The 22,200-nt window shown below is 43.5% G+C and overlaps 1 long non-coding RNA gene across 23 annotated transcripts in view; it reads left to right on the forward strand.

Annotated features, from left to right (window-relative positions):
* Positions 1-22,200, forward strand: part of LOC128851851 (uncharacterized) — a 352,018-nt gene that overhangs the window by 70,663 nt on the left and 259,155 nt on the right. For 22 of the 23 annotated variants that reach the window (XR_008449359.1, XR_008449379.1, XR_008449361.1 and 19 more), the window contains 2 exons: positions 1,397-1,553; positions 2,092-2,306. This is a non-coding gene — a long non-coding RNA (uncharacterized LOC128851851). The remainder of the gene's footprint in view (positions 1-1,396; positions 1,554-2,091; positions 2,307-22,200) is intronic. The other variant, XR_008449367.1, reaches the window with a different exon arrangement.

The following is a 22,200-nucleotide window of genomic DNA, read 5'->3' on the forward strand; positions in this document are numbered from 1 at the left end:
CCTGTCTGAGTTTAGATTTCAGATGTCTCCACAGGGTTCCTTTTCTTTTAACTATCTACAATTCATGGCAGCAATATGTATTCTAAATGTTGGACGGAGAAGAATAGTTTTAGAAAACAAAATCCAAGGAAAAAATTGTGAATGTTGGGTAGATGGAAATGTCAAAGGGGCCAGGGCACAAAAGTAGCATCCTTGTGAAGGCATGTTTGGAAACGATGAACACATGTTGAGTTTTGTAACAGCCTAGTCAGGAATCACTAAAAAAAATCACTAAAAAAGAAAAAGAAGTGAGGTGAATCTTAGAGAAAAAGTTGTGGTTTGCAGATCTTCAAAGTCTCCTATAGTGCTCCTGCTGTGGGTCGTTCTGCCCAACAGGTTTACTGAGGCAGGGCATCATGGTTTTCCCACTGTCCCTTTTTATCTGGTCGGAGGAGAGAGATAGCAGACATGAACCAGGCACTGAGCTCTGCTCCAGTCCTCCCAATGACTGGGATGAAGCCATTGATTGTGCCTTTCTATTTCAAAACAATAATGAAAATTCTCACACTCTCCCCCTTACGCACTCGCTCCCGCAGACGTGCGGTACTGGAGGTGCCCAGAGCAGATGCCACCTGACAGTATAGTGGAGAGCAACGTAAAGACAATCCTCTCTGCTGGAGCAACCGGAGCAGAAGTAGTATAATGGTATAACCTCCTATTAGGAAGGACAAATGATGACTGAGATGTTTCTATTCCCATGAATTGTACAATACAGACTCTGTTACCCTTGGGTCAGATCCTGAACTTCTTGAATATCCTTATGTGCGAATAATATTGAGTGTAGTTCGGGGCATGTGGGGAACGTGGCTAAGGCTCAGTGGGCAGAAGGTGTCAGCAAATTATTGCATGAAGCACAAAGACCACCTAGACTTGTGTCTACAAAGGTCCCAGCAGCAGTAACCACAAGAGGCTTTGTTGAGTTGCTCTGAGTAGGAAGGACATTTTTACTTTGCTAAATGAAACTACAATTTGTGGAGCTAAGTGTTAATGAGACCATTCGAAACTAAAATGAGAGTAGTCCATCTCTGTCAATTAATTTGAATAATATCGTACTGAAATTAAAAAAACAAAAAACAAACCTCAAACAAACCAAGCAAAACACGTATCAATTTTTAATTTGTTAACATTATTTGAGCATTATGTGTTTTCTGTTCTCTCTGAGCCACAAATAAATAGACGGGATCCATCTCCCATATGGCTGCACTGGATGCTCCTTCCCATTTCACTGTGATACATGGTGTCGCAAATGCTTTGGGTGTGCGCATGCATTCACAGGCTCTTACTGAAACTTTTAAAATGAGAATAATTATTTACATTATCTGTTGTTCAGCTTAAAAATTCACTTTCTTTTTAACAGGTTTTCTCTGCGTGCTTTCATTAAGCAGTTTTGGAGGAAGGTTGTGCAGGAGAGCAAAGTGTCCCGGAGCGAAGGCAATCTCTGTGAAGTGATATTTACCTGTTCACTGAGAACCCAGAGCCTGACAATCGCTTGTGACAAGTGTGTCAGCCCAGAGGTAAACACAAAGAAGTTTAGTAACGTGTGTGGCATGATTGGCATGAAATAGAAGTACTATTTAGCATTTACAAAGTATTACTATTCTGATGAAACAATTTTAATGGAATGGTTTGAACAGACAACATCCTATTTAAAGGTAGGAAACTGAGGCTTATTGGAGTTTACTGGCACACGCAGGGTCACAGCACAAGTTTGAGGGGTAAGCAGCTGAATTAGAAGACCTGACTTCCACAAGAATGCTTTACATTAGGTGGCAATCCACAACAGAGAGAATGAATAGAAATAAAAAAGACAGATGGAGAATGAAAGGAAATGTGCTTAAGTGTTTGAAATAAATACATACAGTGGGCAAGAAAAAACCGGTAATTGAAACCGGTAATTGAAACCTTTGCTCACTTTTAAAAATAAATAAATTTATTTGGTTGCAGTGCTTTTGAAATACAGGCTACTGAAAGGGATGATGGGGCCTGGGAGAGAAAGTGAAAGCATTTACTTAGGATGTTGCTAAAAGCTATATTTTTTGCCTCCATTTTCAGGAAGGAATAAGAGGACAGATGGCAGAAATTTCCCAAGGGAGAAAAGAGAATTACTAGAGAAGATCAGGATCAGACCCGCACAGGTGATCATGAAATCAAAACACCTGAAAACTCAATTTCTCAAGGTCGCTATAACCCACGTCTGGGTAACCAGATCCTCTGAATTCTGAGGCAAATGGGACAACGTGAGAAAACTGGGAGGTACTGGAAGACTGGTAAGACTGCAACGTCAATGATGATCTAAAGAGAGTCAGAGTATCTGAGAGCATATCAGCTGGGTGGTTTCTATTTTAGGTGTGTTTCTGCACCATACCCATCACTGGAGTATCAGAGCACCTTTGGTAACATCAGACACGTGGTCTCAGCTCTCTCAGCCTGTCCTCCTGGGAGAACAATGATGCCTTGGAGGGCCTCCTTTCAGTAACATTTTCTTTTTTTTTTTTGCTATTATTATTTTTGCGTATTGCAGAATATTTGTTACAACAGAATGGACGGGGAAATGTGTCTCATTCCTGAAGTGGAAGGTTGCAGGTTAGGGAAGAGGCTGCATTTCACAGCATTGGTTGCTCCTGGAAGAGATCTGGTTGGACTGGAAATTGCTGGAGATTTAGAAAAATCAGGACAGGTCTTCCTCCTCCCTCGCCATAACTGTTGACCTTATCTCCAGCTGATTTGAGCCTGCTTTCTGTCTGCTTTAGAGATAGAGACCCTTTTCAGACGTGACCATCAGACTCCAGCTGTAGAGAGGAGTGCAGTTTTCTTCCAGTCCCAGTCTAACAACCACATTTTGTAAGATGTCTTGTTCCTAATGCCGTGGGAGCTAAATGCCTAAACATCTTTAAAATCTGTGTTGACTTTATTCCAGTTTAGTCCATCGAGCAATTGCACAAGTGTACCCAGTGTCCCTGTGCTTTTGCATCATTTAGGTAAATACTGTAGCATGAAAAGAGACAATAGCCATGGGGATGATGCTGCAAAAGCTGAGGAAGAATATAGTGAGACAGCTCAAATGCTGTGTTCTGATTATTCATAGCACGGTATTGTGAAAAATACTATTTCTACCAAAGCAAATCTGTTTGGTTTTGACATCTCTGAGGGAATGCAAAGAAATTCAGTGTATTGACATTGTGATTAGAATTTAACTTGAACTGTGGAACAACTGGATATTATAAATGTAACATAGGATAATCAAGCTTATTCAGTGCTGAGGGGACTTTCCTAGTTTTAGAGGGCCTCTTTCAGACCAGCGCCCAGAGTGTTACAATCAGAACTGATTCTTTCTCTGACTTCTTAGTGGAATGTTACAGGGACTTGCCAAGGGAGCTGTGAGCTCTGGGAGGTGGTCAAGAAGTTCTTCTTTTCCCATGTTGTTGGCAATAACTGTTCCTTTTACATCAGATCCTCGTGTCTGGTCACAACTGAAGCAATGCGGGGCTTGAGAATTATCTTACTGGATCCTGGCTGGAATGCTCTGGAATAATTAATGTCCAAAGTAAGAACATTTTTTGAACAGCTAAGAAAAAGCCAGAGACTATTTTGAGCTGGAACTAACAATTTACTGGTGCTGACCACCAAAGTGTGTCAGAGACACATAGGCACTCCTGGATTTCATACAGCCTCACTTCTGTCCCTCAGAATTTGTAATTTTCTTTAACAAAGAGCAACTTTTTCTGACATTAAGAAGCCACCTGGAATGTCAGCTGTCCCTTACTCTCATGTTATTACTAATCCTAACTTATAAGTACCGAGGGTGTACTATACAGCATATTGCCCTCACCTAAAAGGTGCAAGTACTGATGTGAAGAGTTACTTGCCCTGCAAGTATACCTGGTGTTGCCCACAGTAAATGTCTCTTTGAGGGAAAGAATAGATGGAGAAGTGGTTGTGTATGGTTGATGTTGACTGAAGCTATGTTTGTGCCAGTAAAGATATTGTTCAGTACCAATTTTCCTTGTAAAAATATTACTATTATAACAGTACCAACATATCTCTGTGTGTCAGTCACCCCTCATGAAAGCATCAGCTGGTGAAGCTCATTCTGCCCCATCAAATACGTGAGTGGTGCTGCTCACCTGTGTTGCAAATCATCCTCCGATATTTTACGTGAGTGCCGGCTGTCCCAGTGATCACACTGCTCACACTTACAACTTGATCTGTCTGCATTTAAGATACCTCACCAGGCAATGCTTTTGGATGGAGCTTTGCCTAAAGGCACTCCCATGCTCAAGGTTAGGTGGGGACATCGGGCCCAGCTGTGAGCCGTATGTGATGCATAATGTTCACAAGCCTGGGAAAAGCGCTTGCAAGTTTTACCATGCACTTCAGACGCTCAGCTCCTTCCTGCCTCTGCGTTCCTTGCAGTGCTTAGTGGTTTAGTGCTGCTGTTCGCACGGGCCTTCCCCGTCCCCTTCCCGGCAATGCTGAGGAGAGTTTGTGCTTACACAGCATTTAAGTCCAGCCCAGAGGTGTAGCTCGCTTGAGTAGGATGCAGGTGGTGGGAGTGGGAGTGTGCACTTGCTCGCAGTCGCGCATCTAACCAAGACGGCTTCCTCCTCCCACGCGCAGGGCCCAGCTGAGAAGTGCTGTGAACCCAGTGCTGCTTGAATCGCTTTTCTGTTCTCGCTTGCTGTCAAGATGTGCAGCAGGTTGTAGGTCGGAGTGGGTAGGATGAGATCACGTCCTCTGCACCACGTCAGAATGAGAGTGATGAGCATCTCACATCTCGGTGGGAGGAGGTGGGGGACAGCTTCCAGGGGCATTTGGTGGCACTGGTAGTACTTGATGTGTTGTTATCCTTTGAGGGGCAGGTTTCCTTTGCTCAGATGTTTCTTACACCGCATGCTGACCAAAGTTAAGTGTTGGTCTGTACCTGCAGCCAATTCGTCCCCGGGGTTTTCATCCTTTGGTTGTTTAAACCATACTCTTAGGAATGATCAGTGTGAAGTGGGCTATGAAGAAGAAAATTAATTCTGTCTGAGTTCAGTCTTGGGTATCTTCTGTATCCTTCAAATCGGCTGTATATAAAATAGTGAACCTCTTTCTCATCTCATGGCAAGACTTTAGTTTCTCCGTGATTAGATGTGGTGTTTGGCTTAACGCGTGCTGAGGCTGGTTGAGTAGGCTGCTTATTGCATTTACGTGTGCAGTAACTGAGTTTGATGCCCACTGAAATCTCAGCAAGAGCTGAATGGAATTTAATTGCATTGCATTCCGAGGTACTGCTTTGTACGGTGCCCGGTGCAGCGCCCATCACTGGGGCTCCTCGGTGCACTGGTTGCAGAAACAAGTAATACAGCTAGCGTTGATAACAGGTTAATGAGGGTGTGTTGTTTGAATTGGGGTGTGCAAGAACAAATCCTCACCACCTCTTGCCTACCTTTTCAAGAAAATCTGAAAGATCTTTTATTTTGTTCTTACATCTATGTTCTTTTTATCCTGTGTTCACTGTGTATTATGAATATCAAGCACGCACCTCCTTTCCACATTGCAAACTTATACTATGGACTACCAGTAGGGATAATAAATAGGAACTAAATTTACATTCTTCTTTATTCTCCCCCCACCTTTTTTGGAAGCAATTTACATGTTGTGCTTCTGGATCCTAAAGCAAAAGGAAATGTGCTTGACGCTAAAATTGGCTTCGTGGCTCCAGTTTTCTCAGCTCTGCACCACCTGCCTCTAATCAAACTGTCCAATTACAGGAAACAATTGTTTTCTTGCTTTCTGTTAAGTGCAGAAATTCATCTACTAAAGGACTTTTTACCAAATGTTGCTTTTAACATAACCACTTTCACAGTTCGAGAAATAAAAAAGTGATGTTTATGTCCAGCATGCATGTTAGAATCCAAACATACGGTCAGCAAGATCCACACGAGGTCATTCACAAAACAGTAATGTTTACCTTAAGTGACTGTGGGGTTTGGAAATCTCGATTTTATTGGGGACAACTCGGTGGACATCAGTGGAGTTTCAGTGTTGTTGCATTAAGCTGAGAGCGGGGCCCTGACCTATAATTATGACGTACATGAAGAGCGCTGATAATACAGAAGGGAGATTGGTCTCCCTAGATGTGCATCCCTAATATGAGACAATGACTTCAGGCTGTTTTGGAGCTCCAAATCTCCTAGGTGAAGGCTTGCTGGAGTATAAAGAGAAAGAGGATCCGGCTCTGGTTAACAATGCTTTCCTTGCAAAACTGGATCTCAAACCAAATTGTTGCCTTAACAGATTCAGAGATACGTGAGATCACATAGAGAAAGCCAGTACACAGCTTGTCCTCTGTAATTTTGGCAATGATGCTTACATGTTTTCATCGAACAGCTGCTTTTTATCTGCAAATAATTAAATTGATTAAAAAGAATATTAACAATAACCTCTATAATTTAGAAGCTCTCAGTTATACTAAAGGTATTTGGTAACCCCACAAACTTTGTATGAAATAAAATAGATTGAGTAAGAGTGTAGTGATCCAAGTTAAGAGAGGCCTGAGTAAAAAGAGATTTAAAACACTATAAAATTTCCTTGAGAAGCACAAGACAGTTACTGGAAACTACTGAGGAGAGGAAACGTGAGGAGCTACTATTCACTGTCTCATAACATGAGAAGGTGGGGGGTATTCTATGCCATTGACATCGATAAATGCAAAACAGATAAATGAGGGACTCGTAGGCATTAACTAGGAAGCTGTCGGCACGTGGAATTAATTTCTGCAGGAAATCTATATTAAACTGCACCACAATTGGCAGCATTGCTACAGCCATGTTGAGAGGGGTGATGTGTTAAAAACTACTTCTTGTTCCCCAAATGTGTTTAATGTGTTTCTGCATGCTCACATACGACTTGCAGCAACGCTAACTGGATTAATGGGCTACAGTTTCCTCTGCAGTTGAATCAATGAGGAGGTGTTTGGTATACACTAGAAATAGCTTTGGAAAAGAGATACGATGCACTATGTGAGAATTTCTGTTTATCCTCATAACTGTACTAGTCTATGCCTCTTTTTCCTTCCACATTTTCCAATTTTTCTGCCTTCTAGATCAACATCAAGAAAGGAACAATGCTGGAGATTTCTATGTTGGCTGAGTTGTGCTGTTTAGCAACTTTTTGTTTGTCTGCTGAAGTGGGGGTTGGGGAAAGTATCACTTTATTCCTGTTATTTGCAAGATTGCTTTAGTCACACTTGAACGGTTAATCTTACTGCATTTATGTGGATAGTGCAGTGGTATATAAGATAAGAATAAAAATTCAGTAACTATAGAGCAAATCTCTGTTGCTTTTAAAAGAGAATAAAAGAGAAGAGTAACCTAACACAAAGCAAATGTTGCTTGCAGTGCAGTAAAACCCAGACAAAATCTGAAATGCTCCATAAAAAGGGAGCCAGCGTGTTTACCAATTGTTATTCCTATGGCAGGGCCGATTGTTTCCATTTTATTGTGTGACCTGTTATTTATTACAGTGCCCATCAATATGGTAACATCTATTCTTCATATGATGGCTGCAAATATATTTTATATACGTGAGCCAAACAGCATGAACAAATACAGCCTGGGATCTCTGAAGATCTTGGCTCCGTAGACCTAAGAAGCCAAGCTAATGCACCGAATGCCAAGTTCTCAGGTCTGCTGGAAAGTTAGTATGGAGAGATGCAATTCCCAGCACTCTTAGCATCGCAGTTTGTGCCTGCATCTGTTTCTAAAAGGATATATAAGGTTTGGTCCTAAATCTTGGGTCATACAGAGGAAAAGATTTGGAGAATAAAGGGGGTTCAGGGCAGTGGACGGAGTGGACGGTGTTGCCTAAAGGTTCTTCATGTGGATGAAAATGAACATAGGTATGTTCTATATGTTAAATATGTATAGATAGGCCTGTATAGAGTTTTTGGAGTGATAAGAAGCTGGAGTAGTGAATATGAAGGTACTGGGGCAAGAGTAAGATTAGTGGGTTGCAATGCAAGGATGACGGATATGGGTATAGAAGATGTCCCAACACAGACACTGGAGGTGCTGGGAAGTGGCAGAATAAAAGCATCATACAGGGATAAGTCCTGCCACTAGAACGCCTTGTCCCTTGCTGTAAATGGACTTGTTTTCCCTGCTGAAACAGGTAAAGGTTGTCTTATGCCCAAGTTTCCTTTCATATATTCTGCTTGAATGGTCGTCCACTGTCAGTGTCTTGCTTTCCGGTTTGAAATGTGGTCATCCTGCGAAGTGTGTGTGTACACCCGTGTGCATGCGCAGAAGGTCACTGCCAGCCCAGCCCTGCCCCCAGCGACCTGATGGTCTGTGTTTGAGGGCATGGTCATGATCAGCAAAATAGAAATGGTATGCTTAAAGAAAGAAAGAAAGAAAGGCAGAATTTTGGAGCATCAGGGATTCTGCAGGTCTCATAGTGACACTTCCCACCTGGAAACAACCTGCTGCAAATCCTGCATGCCTGATGGCAGTGCAGCCTTTCCCTGCTGCGTGGTGGGCAGGAGACTGTGTGAGACCTGAGACAGAGAAGAGCAGTAGCCTCAGCCTGCTGTGAGGGCTTCCTGAGGGGGAAGGAAGTCTCTGCACATCAGAAAAACCTTTTTGCTAGGATTTTGCCTCTTTCCAGTTGTTTCAGGTCCTGGTGCATAAACTTTCCAGGATCTAAATTACACAGTCTACCGACATAGGAGAAATATACTCATTGTTATGGTTTCACACCCTTCAGCTCGCTCTGGGATTATCCCTGGGCAATGAAATTTTTGTATGAAAGAAAGAGGCACACATGAATTGCCCAGATACGATCTTTGCTTCCTGCCCTTCACGCCTCACCTTACTGCATGTTTCCCACATTTGTCACTCAGCAGAATCGTGTTTTCGTGCGTGGCTTGCAACTCATTTACTCCTACAGGAATAAAGTTTAAATATGCGTGTCTAGCTTCCCCTTTCAGAAAAAGATGGTGGGGAAAAAACCTTCCAACATACATGTGTCACTTTACTTAGTTATGTAGGAATGTCCAACATCCTGCAGGAGCTGACCCAGGGTCCAGCAAGTCCAACAGCCAGCAGGTGCCCCCAGATGGCTTCAGAAGAAGATGCAAGAAACATGACCTTGGATGTAAAGCAGAACATAGGCTGAAGCGTCACTGTGTTAGCAAAGACTGACCACGTGGTTTTAATCCAGTAATTGCCACACAACCACTGCCAGTGACACAACCTTGGAAGAGGATGTCATAGAAACCAGTGACCCTCCTTCTGAACTAAAAGCGAGAACTATTGGTCAGCCATCCCTGAGGCAATCCCCTTGTGGGTCAAAACAGTACTGGGATTGTATTTAACTGTATTGTTCAAAACGATAATGAACAAATTTAGCCTTCTTATTCTGGTCACATTGTAAGTAGTTTCTAGAAAGAGACACAGCCTGCAAGATTATGATACTGGTCACGTGGCTTTCTGAGTGGGTAGCTGAAACATTTTAAGTAACCAAAAATAATAGTAGGGAACATACGATAGCTTTTTGTTATGATTTCTATTTCATAGGACAGTCTTTAGCTAGTTATTCATGCCTGCATTCATTACTTTCAGGACTCACAAATATATTTTATGACTATCTAACAGCTTGTCTGCATATTGGAACACAACCTCACAAATAGCAGCACAGAAACATTTGCAAAATTAATTTAATTAGTATTCTACCAGCTCTGGAGCTTAACTACTGTGAATAGCTGTTGCACAGACAGTATAGTTTAATGGTTCCTGGGGTATTTTAACTCAGGACTCCACAACCTAGTTTTTCAGCCTTGACGCTTGTGGAAAGAGGACTACAAAATCTTTCAGGCTACCCAGCTGTAAAATGGTATGCATATATTTAGGTAGCTTAACTAAAATTGGTGGCATGCATTGAAATATTTGGATGAAAGCTGCTTTACGGTGTAAGCACTGAGTATTATTATTAGAAACACTATTACATTATCAACAGTGTGGCTTACAATGAAAATCCATGAACTCTGGCTTTAGGAGCCCTTTTTTTTTTTGTTTCAACAAAAGTATTTGAGAAATCTAAAATAGACGAAATAAGGACATAGATGTAAAACAAATAACGATGATGTTAACTTTATTAAAAAGCTTCTTTGTGGTATCAGTCAGGAAGTGAAACTGCTTTCAAACTGCAAATATTTCTCAATCATTTCATGCACCAGCAATCTTTGTAATAGGTTTTCTGTTGTTTTTTTGCAAAATGTTCAGATGAGCAGATAAAAGTTCAGACATAAGGGAAAAGGCGGTCGTTTTTCTTGGGTTTCACTAGCCGTATGTTTCATTCCGTGATTCAAAGTGGCCTTAGAGTCTGTCTCAAAGAACAGATGTGCACACCGAAAGTTTGAGCCCTAACTATTTCTATAGGGTCATTCCTTTTTATAAACCAGCAGCACTACAGACTAGCAGACACCTGACCGGCTTTGGCTGTTGACTCCTGCTCGGTGGCAGTCAGAGAGCTGGTGCAGAGATGGCTCCCAGCCACCTTCCCCACCCTGTGCCGGGATGCTGCCTTGCCACGGTGCTGCCTGAACGCGAGTGTGTGCCTGCATCCCGCCAGGGGAGCTTATTGCCTGCCCAGCTCAGCGAGCTGCCGCTGCTGACTCGAGAGCGGACACTTGTTCTGCTGAACTGTCCCTGGGACGGGAGCTTCCAACAGAGGGACAGAGGTGACAGCTGGCAATGGTGAATGCTGCATCCATCCCAGTTAAATCTGCCAGCCAGTGGGAACCAGCACTTTAGGTTTTGTGCTACTTGGAACTGCTTTTCTGGCTCAAAGCATCATGTTATGTTGATCCCAGAGGGTCAAGTACAAAAGTATTGAGCACTTAGAGATACTAAATGCCCTTACTCTCTGAATAATGGGGCTTGAGAGCACTTGGGATGGAGCTGCTCAAAAAAGCTTCCATTAAAACTATTGTTTGACAGAAAAATAGAGGTTTTTTTTCATTAAAAACAAAATGCTAGAAAACTGAAACTTCAGCTGGCACATTCACTGCTGCACCTGGGTCAGACTCAGAAAGCACGAGGACTAAGTGTTAATTAGACATCTCTTGAACTCAGTAATTCTTGCTAAAAATGCTGCGTGTGGGGCATCGAGAAGAGCAGCAGGTGTTGTGGTAGATTTTACTTGTCTAATCTTATAGTTTCTAGTCGGCACCACCACAGGTTCTGCATTATTTGGCCAGCAAAGGTTTATTCTTGCTGTAAAAAAATGGAAATAAAAAGTTAGAAAAAACATGTGATTCAAGGATTTCCAAGGTAATTCCATTTCATGGTGTTCAGAAGTAATCTAGTTTGAACACTTGCGCGGTTACATTTCAATCAAACGTTTGACTAAATTTTGATAAATTGAACTCTTGGTACATTGAGAGAAAATTAAGTTTTCGAAAAACCTTTGCAAGCCTTTTCTGAGGTTAAAACCACCTTAATTTTTGCACGAAAGTGTAGGTTAACAATGTTTACCAGGTATAGACACTGGCCTGGGATTTGGGAGACCTGTATTTAGTTCTCTGTTTGTTGTATGATTTTCAAGGTATCATTTAGTGCTCCGGTGCCTCCCTGCAGCATCTGTAGAACAGAGCTGCTGTGTTTGCCGCGCCGCGGTGTTGCGGGGAGCAGTACATTGAAGAGCGGTGTGTGCACAGTTGCTGTGGTTGTACAGGACAGGGAAGAGTCTGCAGACTATACAGTTGTTGTTCCCTGGATTCTTGTTCTTTGCTTTTCCAAACAGCGAAAATCACAAAGTTCTCTAAAATCATAACGTTCTGCTGTTCTGCTCCAGAGCCTGTAAAGGTTTATTAGAATCTGTGTAGGAACTTCATATACTTTGTGTTGGACTTTAATGACCTCAGGACCCATATGGACCAACGTATTTATTATTGTGTGCAGAATGTCCTCACATTTCAGAGGCTGTTGAGCAGCCAAGAGCTTGTCAAAATCTGTGCTTCATTAGGTACTGGGCACTCAGTTGATATCCATGAATTTCACAAGCATGATGCTAACAGGGAGAAAAGTATTTAGTACATAGAAAGGATTGATCCATTTGCTGCAAACACTCCTCAAACCTTTTGGATACTTACTGGTGAGACCACACCTTGAGTACTGTGTTCAGTTCTGGGCCCCTCACCACAAGAAGGATGTTGAGGCTCTGGAGTGTGTCCAGAGAAGAGCAACGAAGCTGGTGAGGGGCTGGAGAACAAGTCTTACGAGGAGCGGCTGAGAGAGCTGGGGTTGTTTAGCCTGGAGAAGAGGAGGCTGAGGGGAGACCTTATTACTCTCTACAACTACCTGAAAGGAGGTTGTGGAGAGGGGGGAGCTGGGCTCTTCTCCCCAGTGACAGGGGACAGGACAAGGGGGAATGGCCTCAAGCTCCGCCAGGAGAGGCTCAGGCTTGACATCAGGAAAAAAATTTTCACGGAAAGGGTTATTGGGCACTGGAACAGCTGCCCAGGGATGGGGTTGAGTCACCCTTCCCTGGAGGTGTTTAAAGGACAGGTGGATGAGGTGCTGAGGGACATGGTTGAGGGAGTGTTAGGAATGGTTGGACTCGATGATCCAATGGGTCCTTTCCAACCTGGTGATTCTATGATTCTGTGATAGCTGATGGCATCCTGCTCATCTCATGATGTGTTTCAGGCGGGCAAGCAGCCCTCGGTGTGGCAGGCCGGGTCATTCACAAGGGGGGACAACTGCAAGGAGGGAAGGAGCCTCCTCAGGCTCTGCAGGGAGTCCTGGCTGCGGGCCGTGCTCTGGGTGTTCCAGGAACCGCGATTCATTATCCTTAGTGCACTGTTTGCACATCATTTGTGAATGCTGTAGACATGTTTATAAACAAGTATCGGATAACAGAAGAAGTACTTGATGAGCTCTCTAGTCTCACAGGCTGCAGATTGAGAGGCACTGATGATGATGAGAAGCTGTATGATTTCTAAGGCGATTTAGGATGAAAGGGGATGATATTTTGCACCTGAGCGACTTCATCTGCTCCGAAAGCTTCAGTTCTTAAATCTGTGTTGGGTGGAGCAGGTTGGGAGCTTTAAGATCACCCGGGTTAGAAGGGACCTCTCTTGTCAAACCTACTCGAAGTGGGATCAACCATCAGATCAGGTTGCTCAGGGCTTCGTCCAGTCAGGTATTAACCCCCGCCCAGAATGGAGATGGCACAGCCTCTCGGGGTAGCCCATTTCCCTGCTTGATTTCTGCTGCTTTCATTGCAATAAAACATTTCTCCTCAGGGACGGTTCTTACAACTTACGCTCGTTGTCCTCCTGTGTGCTGCTGTGAAGAACCTGCCTCTGTCTCTTTGATAACCCCCTCATAAGCACCAGCGGCGGTGGGGGCTGCTATCAGCCCCCCAAAGCCATCTCCTCTCCAGGCTGACCAAGCCCACCTCCCTCAGCCTCTGCTCGTGGCGCAGGTGCTCCAGCCCTGATGGTCTTCTGCTGAATTCACTCTGTTTTGTTGATAACGCTGCTTCTCTGTCATACATTTTTACAGGAAGAAACCTAATTCCTTCAAAATAAAATATTTCCATCAGAAATTTCAGTTTCCCCCGTAGGAAGCTGCTCCCCATTCAGACGCTGCGTGCAGCAGCCGACGTGCCGCAGGGCTCCCGGCCTCACGGGCCCTGCAGGGGCACATTTTCAGCTGGTGTTGCCAAGGATCTCGTGTAGTTCCAGGACTGATTAAACATTACTCTGGTGTTTCCAAAAAGAGGTACTGTGTAATTTCAGGGAGGAGAATTTCCAAAACTACAACATTCTCTTCTCCAAACTGACTTCTTCGGTTCCCCTTTTCCCTTCCCCCTTGAAGCAATTTTCTCCAGAACCAACTTCGCGTAAGGCTCAGACTGCGCCTACAAATCCGTTATATTAATTTACCTAGAGGATTGTGAGAAATGGGCAGGAGACCTTGTCATCCGTAAGATGTTTGTTTAACAGTGTAAACTATTTCCCTTTTTACTGTAGACTTCAGATTCTGAACAATTATTAACTTGTAGCCTACCCTCCTCCTTCCTTCCTTTTCTCTTTATAGTTGGACCTAAGGTTTTGCATTTCTCTCTTCTCTGCTGCTTTCGTCATGTTAATAGTGGATTTTTATGAGATCGCATGGGCAGTAAACAGAGGATGTTACAGATGGGATGTTAAAGGAACAGTAATATAATTGATTATTTGGTTGAATTAATAGTTGTTCCATCATAGATATAATCCTGATTCTTCCCATGCAGGAAATCTCAGTGAGTTGTAGGCGTGCTTGAGAAGGGGTGTGTTGCTAGTCCTGGTGCATTGTCTATATTGGCCTCCTTCCCTTCTCCCACCCTCCCTGCTCTATCGCCAGGCCAACAGCCACATGGGCTTGGGACTGACTCTGAGGTAGGTGACGCCACCAGAAAAGCCATACATTTCTGGCTGGTATGGGTTTGTAATGAGAAAACAGGGTGGATGATTTTATTCATCCACAGAAAGCGCCTCACAGTGTGAGGTTGAGCCGGTGGACTTGGTGCTACGGGAGGCTGTAACTGTGAATGCCATGCAGGATTGAAAAGAGCCTAGAAAATGTTATGAACAGTTGTAACATTTGAAGTAATAAGACAGGCTTAATTAAATCTCATATTTCAGGACACTGGCTAGTCTCTGTAGGGATCAGGAAGGATTTTCCTTATCCATATACAGCGTTTCATAATTGGCCAGGTGCATTATGGGGTTATTGTCTTTCTCTAAACCTGAGACAGTGATTAAATATCTCTGCTAGGAATGGGATTCTGGACTTGAGCGGTTGGCCTGATGTGGCATGGCAGATTTGATCTTCCTTTAGATTTTCAGTTAACGTCGCTTGTGACTTTTAACATGATTCTTGCAATATTTGAGCTCCTGGATGAAAGTAAGAGGAATAAGAATCTCTGTTCTCACCAGGATGCAAATTTTCTAGCCCCCTTATCAGTGCAGTAAGGTCTGGAAACATGACCAAACTCTCTGAAATAGAAGAAAACCCAGGCCATATTTTACTGGTTTGTATATTGCTTTGATTGATGATGTCCCAACTCTGAGCAATTGTGTAATACATAACCTTGTCCTGTACTGAAAACAAATGAATCAAGAGGGATAATTCTCTTGACCTGTGAAGTGCTCTGAGAGATGGACCAGAAGGTGAGTTTTATGCCTGCATGTTCTCCCTGGCTGCCTTAGTTGTGACTGCAAAACTGTTTCTACCAAAACATTAAATCTTCACGTGGCTGCAAGCCTGGAAAGCTTTAGTCTTTTAGGATGTTTGGAGAGGAGAATCTAGGCCCAAAGCTAGATGCTTACGTATACCTGCTTAATTCTTACTGTTATATGACCCAGCCTCCCAGAGACTTAGGTTGTTGCATACATCTCCCACATTTACAAAGTCCTAACATGGTCCTGCAGAGGGACAGGCGTCGGAGCTGGTGGCTCACTGCGTGCAGGGCTGATGTGAAGTGTTGGGTCTCGGCCAGGATGTGCCTGCCGGTGTGTTCCATTATCCTGGTGGGGAATGCTGGGGGCACCAGCCGAGAGCGTACCTGCCACTGAGTACAGTACGCTTGCAGCAGACACGCCACGTGTTCCTGGTGGCTGTGTACGGATACACAGCCTTTCTGAGTTTTGTACTGGAGGCAGTCACTACTTGGATTCATCGCCCAGCTGCTTGTGGTACCACAGAATGGAAAAGGTCATTTTACTGGGAGAATGTGGAAAAGGGTCAGAGGACTCTTGACCATCCTGTTGTATAAAAAGCAACCTAATTCCTGTGCTGTATTTCTGCAGAAAGGCCAAGATTGTTGTATTTAAAAGACCTTTTTGTTAAAAGACCTTTTTGTTAAACGACCTCTCTCTAAAATCCTTTGTAAAGGAGCATTCACAAATCATTAAGACTGCTACTGGTTGTAACTGGTCGTTGTTCACAGTAAACTAGGAGCAAAAAATTGTATGGTTCTGGCCATTTCCTAAATAAGGAAAGGTGAGACCCTACCCTGAAGTGCTTAATTATTGCCCAGTATTGGATGATTTAAGGAATATGAAAATGAACCTCAGTTAGTTTAGTGTGGAAGCTTCTGATAATGTTTCAATAATATGGACTTCATGCAAAAATCTAGATTGCGTCTCAGTAATTAACGCTTGTGAAAGGTTTAATATGTATTTATTGAGTATGTTGCAATACTGGCACATGAGCAGAATAATAAGGGGTCGTGTATGCATGAAAGGGTTTCCACCTGCATGTTGACTTTTAATTATTTTTTTTTAATGCTGAACAATAAGGTTTATTCCAAATTATATAAAAAAAAGATGAGTTATTCCTCCAGGGTGATGGTAGAAAAAAAATAATTTGTGTTGTATTAATTTCCTCTTAACTGTTTGCAAGACAGTGACATGATGAAATGTTTAGTTTGTGTGCAGAAATCAAAACTGCGCGACTCACTTGGTACCTGCAGATCTTTGTAAAGTAAATTTGCAGTGTATGAAAACATTCTTTGCAGAATTTGCAGAAGGTTGTCTGGTGTGCGCATGCATCTGTGCATTAGTCAAAGTATTTGCTTCTAAGTGAAAGTAAGAGGAGAAGAAATACTAATGACACCCAAGAGCCAGTGCAAAATGGTTTCAGTTTCTTGAACGGGGCACCTAGATGTGAATCATCGTATTTTCACTGTCAGAAACATCTAAGTGGTTTTTCCTCAGGGTAACAAAGGTACATGTCAACTATCTGAATACGAAAGCTCAGTGAACGCAGCACACGTTAGTTTTACCGTGAGGTAAACTCCCTCAGGTCAACCCCAGGCAGGGGTACAACACTTATCTTTGCAAGTCACCTCACGGTAAAACTTGTAGTGCCTCACCGTCACTGTTTTTTTACCTCGAGGTAGCTGACACGCATGTTAGTTACCCTGAGGTAAAAATGCCGCCTCTTTATCAGCAGCCACCAACCCTTGGATGCATACGTGCAGGCCAACACCGCTCCCCGGCCATCCCCACACTCAGCCACTACCTTTGCCTGCCCCATCTCTTTCTGCCTTTCCATTGCTTTTCATGGCTTGGTGTAAGTCCGGTGTCCTTCATGAATTCCTTTCAACCCACTTCGACAAACCTGGCTTATAAAACATTTGCAGTCTGTTCAAGGGACCCTTTTAAAGGTTTTGTAAAGCCACTGGAAGTCACCATGTGACATGTATTCTGCAGCCCCAAATGCACTGTCAGCACCGAGGGCTCCTTGCATCATGCTTTTCATCCCGTGGGCTTTCTCCACGCTCTTCTCACACCTATTGCTTCTTCAGGTGTTCCTGCTGGTCACAGTTTTGCCCCCTTGGGCTTGGATTCTTCCCATCTGCACCTCTACCAGGAAACAGGGACTTCCTTATCTCTCTTCCTTCTCTCTCTCATCTCCCTCTCACTTGCTGAAGGTCCCTAATCTGTCCCTGTGCTAGGAGCTGGGAACGCACTTTTCCCTTCCTCCACTCTTATCACCCAGATGGAGCAAAAGAAGTAGCAAATTATTCAGTTGCCCACATTTTAGCTGTAATGGAGAGAGAGGCGGATGGTTAATAGCTGCTGTTATTCTCCTTTTCAGTATCTAAGCCATTGCAGGGGAAACGAAGGTGTTGCTTTGGCTAGGGAGAAGCGAGGGATTGCACGCATCCTGCACTTTTCTCTTTGGGTGAACGGGTTGTCATCAAAATCATATGGTCTGTGCTTTGATTTGTAGAACTTCTCCTGAACATTGGGCTTACCTGGAGATGACATTCAAAAGTTCCCATATTACAGGCAGACAGATGAATGCCCTCAAGCTGCAAGTAAGACCTTGCTTGGCTCAGAAAACGAATGTCATTTTCCCGGTCTTGTTATAAAAGGTAGTGTAATACTCCTGTGTATCTGAACATGACGGCAGTTACAGCACGGCCAAGTGCTCATAATCAGCTGTGATAGTGCTTATTTTAAAAGTGGAGTGAATCATGAGAAATCTGATTGCTGAATGATTTTATCGGGGAAAACTGCTGCCTTACAGCTATGTAAACTTAGAGACAATGAGAAAACGATGTGGTACCAAGGCATCAAAACACCTTAGGTGCATTCTGTGTTCTAGGTATGGAGAACATTTCAATTCAGTAGGTTTTATTTGAGAGTGCTCTTATGCTCGTCAGCTACTCTCTTTCACTTCTGTCCCAGTTTTCCTTCCCCTGGTAAGAAATTGTGTTTCCCCATCTCCTCTTCTCCTAAAACTCGAGATGTTTAGTGTTCCAGTGTACCTCTGCCACCGCTCTACGTTCCTGTTATTGATTTATTCTTCAATATTGATAATTTTTTTCTCCTATCACAAAGCTTTAGCAGCAAATGTCCAGAGTATTGCATCCATTTGACTCCCTAGATGTCACTCCAAGCTCTGCTTAGCCTGCCCGAGATCAAAGTCTTGGTTTGTTTGTGGGTTCAGACTTCTTATCCCAGGTCGGAAGTCTCTTCGTGTGGGTGCCCCGTGCACTGGAAGGCTGAGCCTTGCGTTTTTCTAGCCAAGTCATGTGTGAGCCTCTGGAATCTCAGAAATTTTCCACTTGATAGAAGAAGGGGGCTTGAGAAGCGCTGCTGTAAGTGCTCAGAAATATAGGGGGAGAAAATGTTTCCGTGTGCTGATACCCTGCTCTCCTGCACACTTTTGGAAAACGGCGGTATGTTTCTCTGGAGCTGCAGTTTGTAGGTGTGGACTCGTTTTGACCAGAGTTTACACATGGGCTCGGAAAGCTGCACGACACAATTTAACTTTGCATCTGTTACATCAGTGTGCTTTGTCTTTGGCAAATTTTGTATCGGCCAGTATGTCACCATGAGAACTTCCCGAGCTTGAGGATGCTGTGAAGGGAACTCTGTCCCTTACAGATCCGTAGATAAAAGGTTCAGGAGATGTATTGATTGAATAACTTTTAGGTTCCTGGGTTTAAAAGGCAAGTTGCTGTTTGTGACATAAATGAGAGAATGGCTTCTGCAGAGGCAAAATACCGTTTACAGGTGAGAGAAATAGTCAGCTTCCTTTGTCTTTAAGGAGAACATTTCCAGATTTTTCACAAGTAGATACGAGTTTGCAGTTCTTGTACACAAATAACTTACTTGAAGGCTTAGGTAAGCAATGTGGTGGTCATTAAAGGCCCACAGAAGCGGCAGTAAGTGGTGACAAGTATTGCACGAGAAAGCCAAGTACATAACTATAAGGTACTTTGGCACCTGTTCTCTTATCTAACCTTTTAAGATTGTCATTAACAGTTTCCTGTTTGTCCTTCAGTTGGAAACTCTGCTCACCTTGAAGCAGCCGATTGTTTGGTGAGAAGGCTCATTAGGAACTGCATCTCCTCCATCTCAGCACCTGGGCAGTCAGCCCTGAGGTTTTTATTCCCAATTCTGAGCTGAACGGCTGTTTTATGTAATGAATAATGCTGAAGCCTGGTATCTTTGGCCATCAGATCTTCATATGCTTTATAGCTAAAGGTTGTGTGGTTTTCATTTTCTAATTTTTTTTTTTCTTCTGTTTCTTTTTTTGGAGCCTGTTTTAAGATTAAAACCAAGAGGTATCTCAGGGGGGTTTATGGTTAGCTCGTGCTATACAGAATTACACACAGTAGGAAATCTGGGGACTTCTCTGTCTCGCTTCAGCGACTCCAGAAGTTTGCCCAGCAATCCTACGGTGACATGTTGTAAGGGTCATGGGTTTGGAGCAGAGCCAGCATTGGTGTGAGGAAGTGGAATTCCTTAGGACTTTTTTTTTTTTTTTTTTTTTTTTTTTTCTGTTGGCCCGGTGTAGGCAGGAGAAGTGGGAAAAGTGATGCGTCTGAACTTGTTTGCTTGTCTGTTCTGCTGGTTACCCACTTTCTTCTCCCCCCAGTTCAGGGAACGTGGGGAAGAAAAGTTTGCTTGTGCCCAGCAGCACTGCAGGTGTCTGTCCCTCTGAAAGAGTCCCGGCGGTGTGGGCGTGCTGGAAAGAAAAATCCCCAGTGACTTCACCCAGCTTGGCTTGTGGTGGTTATTCACAATGAGGTCATATTTTTTTCTTTTATTTTTTTTTTCTTTTGGCTCTGCATGTTTAATGCTACATCCGGGTTTTTGCATATGAGTGAAAAGGCAGCTCTGGGACTGATTCAGGGAGTTTTCTCTGCAGAGTAGTTTTGGTGAGTAAACACAGATAAGAGGAAGCTGGGTTAATCCAATAACTCCTCCCTCAAGGGCAGGTGCAGCAGTGTGGCTCAAGGTACAGAACAGAGGAAATGCCTTGTTGACACAGGTGATCAGAGCAAAGTGGCCAAAATTGGTATAATGATATTACTTTTCAATGCAAAGCCCTGCTTTCTCAAGGCTGCTATTTTCAGTCCTCCATATCACAGCTCTGTTCTTTCACCTCTGGCCAGGCATCCTGTTGTGGGTGAGCTCCCAGCTCCTCTTCATGATCTCTCAGAGCTGTGTTGCTGCAGTGCAGCTTGGACTGCGCTGTGTTAACCTATGAGGATGGTTAAAATAAACTCTGATTCATATTTGAGCTGTACGTGGGATAAGATGGTTATCAAGGTTTATTTTTTTCATATAATTAGGTCTCTTACACATTGTTTCATTGGATATCTTCTATGGCTGAAGTCCTCGGGGGGCTGGTGCTGGTTTCTTTTCAAGGGAAGTTCACATGATACATAGCATACAGAAACTTGCCACTCTGAGAAGGGTTTTTATTAATGACAATTAACCAAGCATCTTTCTTAAATCCTTGGTTCTTGTCCTGAATTCTCTCCAGTTTTTCCACTGCTGTTACAGCTCTGGCATTCTATAGCAAGTAAGAACACAACATTACAACTGTCTATTCACAAGTGGGAGATGAGGGAACTGCATTAAGAGCCCATCAGATAGGAGGGTAGGAGGCTGCTTAGGTTTGTATGGAGCCACTTCCACCTTGGCAAGCTGGGCTGGAGTGCCTTGGCCCCAACTGAACTCTTACTCCTGTCAGCACTGCTGGGTTTGTAATGGCTCTAAGCAACTCCTTGCCGTTGTTTTGTCCTTGAATATTTAACACCCAGGGTTTCAGGCATGGCCTGTTTTTGTCTCTGTCTATGCCTCTGCTTTCCTGGTGCTTGAGGGGCTGCCTGGGAGGTAAGCATCACGGTTTCCCCGGCTCTGCAGTAGCATGAGCTTTCTGTGTCGCCTGTCCCCTGCCCTCCTTTGCTCACGTGGCTGTCCGCTGGCTCACCTCCATTTCTCAGTGCCGCTATCTGATAAGACTTGTGCTGTTCAGATATGTTTTTGGGAGGTGTTGGAAAATATCCAGGGAGGCATAGTTCTTTCTTTAGTCATCTTTTCTTCAACCTCAATCAGGAAATCTTCCTCTTCAAATTCTTCTTCTCCAGTGGTCACCACCGTTCTCGCCTCCTCCTGTCTCTGCCCTCGTTTCCCCTTCAAAAACAGGAATAACTGGCTTCCTGCGCCTGCTCAGAGCTTGTGGTCCTCTGGGTGTGTGGGACACCACACATGAAGTAGAAACTGCTGTGAGAGAAAAATAGGATGTTGATGGTCTTCTGAGGGATACCTCTGCCTTTCTGCTTCCCACCATTGAATTACCTCTAACTGCCACGAGTTTTAGGTGAGGTGGTTCGATAGCACTACCTGCACCACATGAGCTCTCTAGTCACAGCTTTTACAGTCAAATGTTGCAAGTATTTTCCATTTCTTCCTTCATCTTCTTCCTCTTTGTACTGCCTATTTTTTTTGTTTGCTAATACTAAGATATCTAGCAAGTATTTTAAGAAAGGTGTGAATCTGAAATGCTCACAAATTTGAGTAGAAGTGACTTTCTTTTTCTGCAAAGCGGTACCAAAAGTGTGTACCTTATTTAATACCTGTCAGTATTCTTCTCAGCTTGAGAGTTTCAGCAATGTGGTCCGGGGCAAGGAGAACACAATGTGGTAAGACGGATCATTCTTGTATTAGGAGCAATGAGTAGTGGGCAGACACCATGAGGCTGAGACTTGTTTCTCTGCATGGATTGATCCATGATTAATCTGCAAACAGGAAGAAAAATGCAATAATTAACAACAAACATGAAATTTGGAATGCATAATTTGACTACTTGAAGCTGC

Source organism: Cuculus canorus, chromosome 3 (genome assembly GCF_017976375.1).
Source record: "Cuculus canorus isolate bCucCan1 chromosome 3, bCucCan1.pri, whole genome shotgun sequence".
Classification (NCBI taxonomy): Eukaryota; Metazoa; Chordata; class Aves; order Cuculiformes; family Cuculidae; genus Cuculus; species Cuculus canorus.